Source organism: Aphidius gifuensis, linkage group LG4, assembly GCF_014905175.1.
Source record: "Aphidius gifuensis isolate YNYX2018 linkage group LG4, ASM1490517v1, whole genome shotgun sequence".
Taxonomy (NCBI): domain Eukaryota; kingdom Metazoa; phylum Arthropoda; class Insecta; order Hymenoptera; family Braconidae; genus Aphidius; species Aphidius gifuensis.
The window spans coordinates 1,330,704-1,342,295 of NC_057791.1; positions in this window are offsets into that span (position 1 = coordinate 1,330,704).

Genomic DNA, 11,592 nt, shown 5'->3' on the forward strand with positions numbered 1-11,592 from the left:
AGTCTATTTACTCGTTACAAATGACAATAAAAAATTTATTGTTTCATAAAGTAACAATAAATAAAGAAAATAAATTTTTAATAAAATATATTAATTAATTTTTTTTAACAATAAAATAGTATGTAAATTTAGACAATAATTTTTAATTATGATAGATAAATATTTGAGAGAAAAAAAATTGTACATTTTTTTCTATCAAGTAATTATTGAATTTTAGAAATTTATATAGTTGATAGTTTAATGTTGATAGAAATTAAGTAGTATGTAAGAAACTGTGGCAGCTCATAAATTTTAAATAATGCTTAAAAAATTTTTATAAAAACAACAATCAAAAATCAGCTGAAATCTGGTGCCTTGAATGATTTAAAAAAAATTTAATATTTAAAAACGAAAGTAGATTATTAAATTCAACAATAATATGTATCATTTTTTTCATAAAAATGGTGATTTATCTTAATTATTGTTTAAATAATTTACGTGTATGTAAAAAAATAATTTTGTTTTTCTTTGATAACACTTGTAAATTGCTCTTGTGACTTTTCTTTTAAATAATAATTGCGAAAAGTCATTATGATGCATTATTAACTCACAAAATATTTTTAAAATATGCACGTTTTGTTTTTTTTTTTTTTTTTAATCATTGATAATTGATTTTTTATTTGTGTAAAATTAAAAAAACAAAAAATATGAATTTATTAACATAAAGCTAATTATAGAATATAAGTTTAATTAAATATAAATATTTATGTTGTTATTTACAAAATTATATATATGTAAAAGCGTGTGTATTGTAAAAAAAAGAAAAAAAAAAGAAAAATATTATAAATCATATGACAAATAAGTTTATTGTAAAATATTTCTTTTTTTTTTTCTTTTTTATAATGATTTATTTCAATTTCATATATATTTTTTTGTTCTTTTGCTTATAAATAATTTTTTTATTGTTTTTTGTTCATTTTAACAATGTATAATGCTTTTGTTGTTAATGGATAGATCAAAATTAATGCAAGCTCCTTAATCAACATAATCAAAAGAAGAAAAAAATATAAAAAACGAAACAAATCAATAAACATGTCGTAATGAGATAAATAATGTTAAATAAAAAATGAATAATAATTTAAATTGAATATAAATAATAGAGAAGGAGCTTGATACTGCACGTGCGTACATAAAAAAATTATATTAAGATCTAAAGATTATGTTACACGAGCAGTAAGACTATACGTAAATGAAAAACAAAAAAATGTTTCTTTTTAAATAATAGATCAGTATTTGATTTAATTATATGCTCATTGGCCTGTTTCATCGTGATGTATTCCTACTATTATTTTATTTTTTTTTTCTATCGGTAACAAGTGCCTTAGTGAATAATTATTTAAATAAATATTGATTATACTTACAAATGTTGGGTTGTTTTTGTAATTCCTGAATAAGCAGTTACCTCCTTGCCCTTCCTGTTCTCCTAATATTTTCAACGGAAATTCGAAAAAATAAATGAAAAAAATTTATTTCTTAACAGGATTACATAATAAGCGAAGAGGTATTTTATTTCCCAAGCAGTTACCTCCTTGCCCTTTCTGTTCTCCTAATATTTTCAATAGAAATTCGAAAAAATAAATAAAAAAAATTTATTTCTTAACAGGATTACATAATAAGCGAAGAGGTATTTTATTTCCCAAGCAGTTACCTCCTTGCCCTTCCTGTTCTCCTAATATTTTCAATGGAAATTCGAAAAAATAAATAAAAAAAAATTATTTCTTAACAGGATTACATAATAAGCGAAGAGGTATTTTATTTCCCAAGCAGTTACCTCCTTGCTCTTCCTGTTCTCCTAATATTTTCAACGGAAATTCGAAAAAATAAATAAAAAAAATTTATTTCTTAACAGGATTACATAATAAGCGAAGAGGTATTTTATTTCCCAAGCAGTTACCTCCTTGCCCTTCCTGTTCTCCTAATATTTTCAATGGAAATTCGAAAAAATAAATAAAAAAAATTTATTTCTTAACAGGATTACATAATAAGCGAAGAGGTATTTAATTTCCCAAGCAGTTACCTCCTTGCTCTTCCTGTTCTCCTAATATTTTCAATAGAAATTCGAAAAAATAAATAAAAAAAATTTATTTCTTAACAGGATTACATAATAAGCGAAGAGGTATTTTATTTCCCAAGCAGTTACCTCCTTGCCTTTTCTGTTTCCCTAATATCTTCAATAAAAATTCGAAAAAATAAATAAAAAAAATTTATTTCTTAACAGGATTACATAATAAGCGAAGAGGTATTTTATTTCCCAAGCAGTTACCTCCTTGCCCTTTCTGTTCTCCTAATATTTTCAACGGAAATTCGAAAAAATAAATAAAAAAAATTTATTTCTTAACAGGATTACATAATAAGCGAAGAGGTATTTTATTTTTTAAGCAGTTACCTCCTTGCCCTTTCTGTTCTCCTAATATTTTCAATAGAAATTCGAAAAAATAAATAAAAAAAATTTATTTCTTAACAGGATTACATAATAAGCGAAGAGGTATTTTATTTCCCAAGCAGTTACCTCCTTGCCCTTTCTGTTCTCCTAATATTTTCAATAGAAATTCGAAAAAATAAATAAAAAAAATTTATTTCTTAACAGGATTACATAATAAGCGAAGAGGTATTTTATTTCCCAAGCAGTTACCTCCTTGCCATTCCTGTTCTCCTAATATTTTCAACGGAAATTCGAAAAAATAAATAAAAAAAATTTATTTCTTAACAGGATTACATAATAAGCGAAGAGGTATTTTATTTCCCAAGCAGTTACCTCCTTGCTCTTCCTGTTCTCCTAATATTTTCAATAGAAATTCGAAAAAATAAATAAAAAAAAATTATTTCTTAACAGGATTACATAATAAGCGAAGAGGTATTTTATTTCCCAAGAAGTTACCTCCTTGCCCTTCCTGTTCTCCTAATATTTTCGATGGAAATTCGAAAAAATAAATAAAAAAAAATTATTTCTTAACAGGATTACATAATAAGCGAAGAGGTATTTTATTTCCCAAGCAGTTACCTCCTTGCCCTTCCTGTTCTCCTAATATTTTCAACGGAAATTCGAAAAAATAAATAAAAAAAATTTATTTCTTAACAGGATTACATAATAAGCGAAGAGGTATTTTATTTCCCAAGCAGTTACCTCCTTGCCCTTTCTGTTCTCCTAATATTTTCAATAGAAATTCGAAAAAATAAATAAAAAAAATTTATTTCTTAACAGGATTACATAATAAGCGAAGAGGTATTTTATTTCCCAAGCAGTTACCTCCTTGCCCTTCCTGTTCTCCTAATATTTTCAATAGAAAAGAAATTAATATTGTAGCAGGAACATAGAAGGAGCGAAGAGGTATTTGGTGTTTTGTAAAAATAAAAAACAAAAGATTGTATCTAATTTTGCAAAGAAAAATAAAAACATTTTATTGTGAAATTAGAAACATTTAAGTGATATCATTTTATATATAGTCCATTCAAATTTATTTATTATTTTACATAATATTTACAATTATATATCTTGTTTAGTCTCGCAATTAATTTTCTCACTTATTAAATATTATTAACAACAAAAAATTCATATCAAGTTAACAATTTAGTTAACTAAGTAAATAGCTTATCATGATTACTATTGAATTCTTTTATTTATAAAATTTGTCTCTTTCATAATTATAGGTATACTTTTTTTTTATCCACGCGTTTCTGTTATTCCCATTTGTCTTCATAGATGAAAATATTGGCCATTGTGATCTCGTCATTCACGTGTTTATGTTGTCATCTGGATGGCGTGGTGATTACCTGTTAATTTATTTATATATCTTTAAGTATATTTTACTGTCATAATTTTTTTTTATTCTATAAAAAAAATATCCCCCTGTCGATGGGGATAATCATGTGGATCATGTAAGCTCAAAAATCCGGATAAAAAAAATCCCCTTTCAACAGGTCTTGCTTGTGTTTTTTTTTTTTCCTTTTTTTTTATACATACACCAAAAAAAATGCAATACGAGCCCCATATCGATGAAGATATCTACTTATAAAAAAAAAGGTGAAAAAAAAAACACATAAAAAACTCCCCTTAGTTAAAAAACAGGTTGACTTTGATTATATACAGAGGGTACGTGTTGTTGTTGGTAGTTTTTTATGAACCTGCTGAAACTTGTTGGTTGGATAATTCGAGGGGATGAAGTTGAAGGGTTAACAATGAAAAAAAAAAAAAATAATAAAAAATACACACATGTTATTATCCCCAAATTACATAATAGTTTATGGTGGTGTTTTTTTTTGTTGTTGATTTTTTTAGGGGACTTTCAAGTACACAAGTCAATGGGTTGATATTTTTTTCATTCTTTTTTAACAAGGGGAGTTTATAAAATGGCTGTGTATAAAGGGTTAAAAATGGTGGATGATTAATTGATGATTTTAAAGCAATTTTAAACAATAATATTAATTATCTACTTGTTGATAAAAAAAAAAAACAAAATGTGTTATTTAAAATATTCAAAAAAAAAGGAAATACTTTAGCCTCATTCAGTTCTCTTCATTTTTTTAATTCATTTTAAATATTGATGATATTTTTTTTTTATGCATAAAAGCGAGAAAAAAAAAACATACACACAATAAAATATTAAAAATTTGAATGTCATACATCAGTGTCAAAAAAAAATGTCTGTTAAAAAAAAAAGCTTTACCTCAAGTATTTATTGTAATATACAACTGAATCGAAATATTTTCTTCTGCATGGTATTAACAATACCATATATATATTAAATAACTGAAAAAGGCCCAAGTATTTCCGTGCATGACAATAAAGATGCGGTAGATCGTTATAGAAATAATATATATATATTTTTTTAAAGGACAATTTATATATTGAAGTCTCTTGAAAGAGCTATGAAGGAATTGACTCGATCACTAGATTTCCGGCTCGAAAAAAAAAATAGAAAAAATAGAAAAACTCATGTCTATAAATACCCAATATGAAAACTAGACTGTCATTGATTTTTTTCCTTTATAAAACTTTATATAAAAAAAAAAAAAAATTATATTTTTTTTTTACCTTTTTGGATATATCCATTTTTTTTTTTATTCCATTGCTACTTGCTGGGGTATTGTATTGAGCTAAACAGAAGTGTATTAAAATGCGTTTTTAATGGGCCCCGTATTTCATTGTCCTGAGGGCGTTGCTACAGTTGGGCCCAGTATCAAGCCACCAGCCGTTCGTCAGACCATGATTTTGCAATAATCATCTATAAAAAAAAAAAAAATAAATAATAAATAGAAAATAAAAATAGTGCATCATCCAGGACAATAAGCAAACAATTTTTTTTCGATTTTAATAGTGGGATAGAATTATGGAAAAATATATGAGATAGAATTTTCTATCACAAGTATATTATTTAACATAAAAAAATAAATAAAAATTCAATTATTTTTGTCACAAAATTTTGTTGAAAAAAAAACAACCGAAAAGTATTTTCTTTGGATTCATTTTTAGGGGTAGTTTTTTGACGAAAAATTCATGTATTTTTCGATTTAAATACTGTAGTTAATTTATTGACAATTGTTTATTTATATTTTCCAAGTTTATAGGCTATAAAAAAATGTTTTTTTTTTATAAAATAAGGAAACGATCACTCGGAAGTTTTAAAGATGCAGTCACGTGCGGATATATCGGGTGTCGCGACGGGTCAAGATGGACATCAGGCAAAAAAATAAATGAAAAAAAAAAAGATAAAAAGAAAAAAAATATACACGCATATTGGAAAAAAGAGGGTAAAAAAAAAAATATACATTTCCAAGGGGGAAAAAAATGAAAAAAAAAAAAAAGTGGAGGCAAAACTTGGCAGGAATTAACGCGTGCCAGAGAGTTTTTCCCTAAAAGGGAGATCAAGGGCTACTACTGTATGCTGCTGGGGTCCAAATATATATTTATTTCTCTTTTTTTTTTATTTATCTTTCTTTTTTTTCTCTTCTCTCTTTTGGCCACTACTCTATCCAATAACTATGAACAGCTCGCGTGTGCTCTCCTCTGAAAGCCGATACAAAAACCAAAAAAAAAAATTGTAAAAAAAAATAAAATCTATAAATGAAAATGATCACCAAATGCTTTGAATTTATTTTATTTTTTTTATATATATATTTCGTTCTGTGTAATCGGATTTCAACGTGTTTCCTCTTCAGCGATTTTTTTTTTTTTTATTTTCCACCAAAATCCTATTCTACATGCGGCTTGCCTCGTTACACCATCAAGTGCCCAATTTTTAAATCTCATTTTTTTTTTATTCAAAAAAATAAAGAACATTTTTTTCTAGTCCACATAATCCCATAAAATTCAAGTGTAAACCTAATTTTATATACGCATTGCATTGCATTGCATGGACATTTAAAAAAATATAATTTTTATTCAGCTAAAATTGCCACAAAATAAATTATTGATTTTACTAAAAGAAAATAGTCAATTTTTTTATTTATTTTTTCTTTGTAAAATGATGAATAATATCTCACTGCAATAGATGTACTGACCCCTAAAAATTGAATGACCAGTGTGTGTCCAGTTTGATCAGTAAAATTTTTAATAAATTGACCCCCAGCAAAAATTTAATTGTGAGAATTTTAGTTGGCCATAAAAATACAAAAAGTATCTGTATGAACAGACTGTAAAGAAAACGATTAAGCGCAATATGAAGAGAATCAAAAAAAATAAAATAAATATATAAAAGTACGAAAAATTTTTCAGGATTAAATATATAATATACGAAACGAATCTTAGGGGTCAGCCATCAGTGACATTTTTCTATATGAACAATAGAAAAAAATAAAATACGTATATGGTTTTTATATATTTTTTTTTGATTCGTTTGAATATGAGTGTATGTAGGTCTGTGACCTATAAATCTTGTATTGTCCAGTGCCAATGTTTTGTTGGCCGCATATTAACCCCGGGGTGCAAAGGCCATGCACCCGGAATTGTTCACAATCTGACCCCTCTCGATGACAACGTGACCCCTGAGTATAATATTATATTTGATTTGAAGGGCGAAAAAATTAAACAAAAAAAAACTGGACTACTATTATTTATCAGGTTGCTAAATTTCAAAAAAAAAATACTGCATCATTCTAATGGACAATGGGAAAAAATTTTTATTCAATTTTTGCTTTTTTTTTTTCTATTTTCTAACATAAAATTTATGTTGCTATTGAAAATTTTTATAAATTTTTAAAATAAATTTATTTGAGATATTATTTTTATTATTTTTATTTAAAAAAAAAATTTATTGTAATGTTTTTTTGAATTATGATTTCGATATATTTATTGAGAAAAAAAAATTGCAAATTATTATTTTTTTACTTTTAAATTAATTGTTAATTTTGATAATTAATTTTTAATTAATATTAATATTTATTTAGTGCATTTTATTGTTTATACAATGTCAATGAAATTAATTTTAAAAATAAAAATATTCTATCTTTTTTCTATCCTTATTTAGCTTGCTAAATTTTATTTAAAAAATTTCTTCATTTTTATATTTCAAACACACGAGACATATTGAATAAAGAAAATAATTTTTCCAACGTTTTTTTTTTTTTTATTTCTTTAGCTACTGAACTTCATGGATTTTAACTTTTCAATAATAAAAATCTGTTTTATTTTGGTCAAGATGATATAACTCATGGAAAAATATAAAAAGCGACAAATCGAAATTTTCGATTTGAGAAAAACGAGACCAAACAGCTGGTCAAGTATATATATTTTTTTTTTCTATTTTTTTTTTTTTGTTGGGGGCTGTTGGCACAAGGAGGGTGAACAAAATAAAGGATTTTTGTTTTTCTCGATGAATCATATATATAAAACTGACCAATGCGTATATTACTGTGTGATTCAGTCGATTGATAAAATAAATTATATTCAAGAGATTCCTCCTATTATAAAAAGAAGAACTGTAATGCCGGTTCTTCGTTGTGTGATTGGTTGTCTCTCGGGTCCCTAGCTTGATATTGTTTCTCTCTCTCTCTCTTTATTTTAATTAATAAAATAAATTTATTATTCTGTTTCTTCGTCTGTTTTTTTTTTTGTTAATTTTATAATATTCTGGTTGGCAACGGTTGCTGTGGGGTCAAACATTTTAACTCTTTTTTTTTTTTAATAACTAGCTCATTCCTTTTTTATTTTCGTATGTAAACTCTTATTTCTAGTTTTTTTCATTGATTTTTCCATTTTTTTGTGTTTGTTTTTTTAAGCGAAAATTCCGGAAAAAATCCGGAGATATTATGGAAATAGTCTAGAGATTACTCCGTAAATATCTCCGAAAGTCTCAATTACGTAGAAAATCCGGAGAAATCCGGAGTAAGTCCGGAGAGATCCGGAGAAATCCGAAGATATCCGGAGAAAATCCGAAGAGATTATTTCTACCAGGGCTCTAAAACAATTTGTTGATGTTTTTTTTGATGAGCATCCATATAGAAAGACAACCATATAGTTCATTACCGAGAGAAATGGGCAGAAATACAGACTGAAATGGAAAAGTTTAACGAAGAAACAAATGAAAAAATAAAACAACTACAAGAATCAGTTGCAACGTTAACAGCTAAAAATCGATTGTTAGGAGACAAAAATAACAAATACAAAATGGCTTTGAAAACAATTTATAGTGAAAGTCTAACAAAATTATCAACACTGAATATATCATTTGATGGGCAAGGATCTAATAAAAAAAAAAGGGCAAATCAAGTTAGAATCACTATGCCTGAATTAGATACGGATTCATCACCTAATAGTGATGATGATGATGATACAAACGTACCAATTGCATTAACTCAAAAAATTGTTTTGCCTGAACCAAGATGCTCATCAAGAAAAACATCAACAAATTGTATTACAGCACTTCCAATTGATGAGACGAATCATTCTTATAAACAGAAAACGTATAGTGACGTTGATGAAATTGAATTTCATATCGGCATAAAACTACCTACTGGTACCAAAAAGAGACCGTGGAAGGACAAATTTTTAAAAATTGAAAAAGGTCAATTAAGCATACATGAGACTGATGGCGCTGACGAAGTGCTTGCAAGCATTAATTTATCAAGTAAGGCTGGTTTTTCATTTCGTTCCGATCTTAAACCCGCAGATATACCGAAAACTTTTCAAACGAACCTAGTAATTGCAATTGAGGGCTCGAGTCCTTCGTCGCAGGATAAACCACCAACTTTTTTGTGGATCATGTCCTCTACCCCGAAAGGGAAAGCCCAACTCATGGGAATATTATATTCATTAAACAAATTTCGTTTTTTTTTTTTTTCTAACAGATGATGTTGATGAAATAATCTCTTCGGATTTTTTCCGGATATCTTCAGATTTCTCCGGATCTCTCCGGACTTACTCCAGATTTCTCCGGATTTTCTACGTAATTGAGACTTTCGGAGATATTTACGGAGTAATCTCTAGACTATTTCCATAATATCTCCGGATTTTTTTCGGAATTTTCGCTTAAAAAAACAAACACAAAAAAATGGAAAAATCAATGAAAAAAACTAGAAATAAGAGTTTACTTACGAAAAATAAAAAAGGAATTTTTTCTGAAAAAATCCGGAGAAAATCCAATAAAATCCGGAGAAAATCCGAAAAAACTCCGGTATTTTTTTTTCCAAAACAAAGGGTAAATTGTGCTTTAATTTGTACCATTAAATTGAAAATTATAAAAAAAATTATTTAAAAATATTTATTTTTGGAAGCGGTATAGAAACATTTTGGAGTAAATATTTTTTCTTTGTTATTTTTAAGGTACAAATTTCGAGTTTGGTGGTCGAAATATGTTGATTAATAAAGCAGATATGCAATTGTTAATTAACATTTTGGAGTAAATAATTTTTTTTTTGTTGATATTTTTCAGGTACAAATTTCGGGCTTGGTGGTACAAATTAGTACAAGTTATTTTGCGTTTGTATTAATTTTTTTTCCCCCTAAGTCATCTAAAAAAAAGCAGATTTTTAGCCCTTTCTCCACCCTTTTTTTTTTTTTTTTTTTTTCAAAGTTTAAAAGGCTGGGAGACGCGCCTGGACGCGCCGTAAGCGCGTCATGTTCGCTAGTAAATATAAATTCTATAATAACGTAATAGTATTTTTTTTTGTTCCGTAAATGATATTACGATTTGATAAAAGATTTGTTTTTTCAAATTTATAATATACTGGTTGTATTTTTTTTTCGTTAAAAATAGAAAGTGTGATGGCTTGAAGATGTTTAGATGGTTATTTTTTTAAGTGCATTTAGGGGAGAAAAAAAATGAAAAAATATATAGAAAAAATGTGTCAGATTTTTTTTTATATATATAAAATAAACCGGTGGCAATGTAGTATGTGAGTATGTACGTTTGACAAGCGTCTAACGATCTCCGTGTGTGTTTATTACGTGGAGAAAAAAAAAATAGAGAAAAAAATAGAGGGTAGTCGTGTGGCGCACGAGCCATCCTGTCTTCATCCCCTCCTTTATGAAAATAAAATAAATTATATGTGAAGAAATGAAAAAAAAAAAGTAAAAAAAAAAATAGAAATAAATATATTGAGGCTTCTGACCTGGTGCAGCGTTTAACGAACGGAAAAACCATGGATCCACAAACTGAGATTCACCCCCCTGATATACTCACTTATTATATAGGCAGACTCCAAAAAAAAAATATATATACATAAAAAAAATAGGTAAAAAAAAAAACGATGAATAAAAAAGCTTGAAAAAAAATTGTAGAAAAAAATTAGAAAAAAAAATTATTCACCTTGCGGGGTTATATTATGTGTTATGTTAACAAGTGGATTCGAGTAAAAAAAAAAAAGTTAAATTTCAATTAGCCCCCCAATAAAAAATAATGAAAAAAAAATTGTTTTTTTTTTTCAAACATATTATACGATTGCTTGTTTACATGATTATTGATTAATAAATTTATTTTTTTTTCTCAAATTTAATTAAGATTAATTAATTGAAAAATTATATGAGAAAAAAAGTTTTTAAATTTTTTTTTAATAAAAAAACGCTGATATAATGTTCCGACTGAAAATGAATTTATATTTTTATAATTTTTTATATTCTTAATATTGATCCAGTCAATTAACAGCATCTGTTGTTATTTTATTTTATTTTTTTTTCTATTTTCAAATCAATCATATGCTTGTTTTATATAAAAACAAAATTTTTTTAAAATTCATTTTGAAATAGATTTTTATTAACTTAATTTTTATCAACAATCATCTGATAATTGTTGATAAAAAAAATAATTAATATTGTTTATTATTTCATAGATAAAAAATTGATAAAATTAATTTTCTATTTTTATCAGAAAATATCATTTAAAAATTTAATAAAAAAATAAAATTCAAAATGAAATAATAATTCACCTTTCGCGTTATAATACCGGTATAAAAATATATACGATGAAAAAAAAAAAATAATAAAAAAAATTGTAAAAAAGAAATATAAAATAGGGGTGGTGTTAGCAGATGAACCATAAGTATGGGTCAACCCTGCCACGAGCGTATAGGTCAGCTGTCAGTTGTTTGTCCTTGTGCCCAAGAAGGCCCCAGCATCCGAGG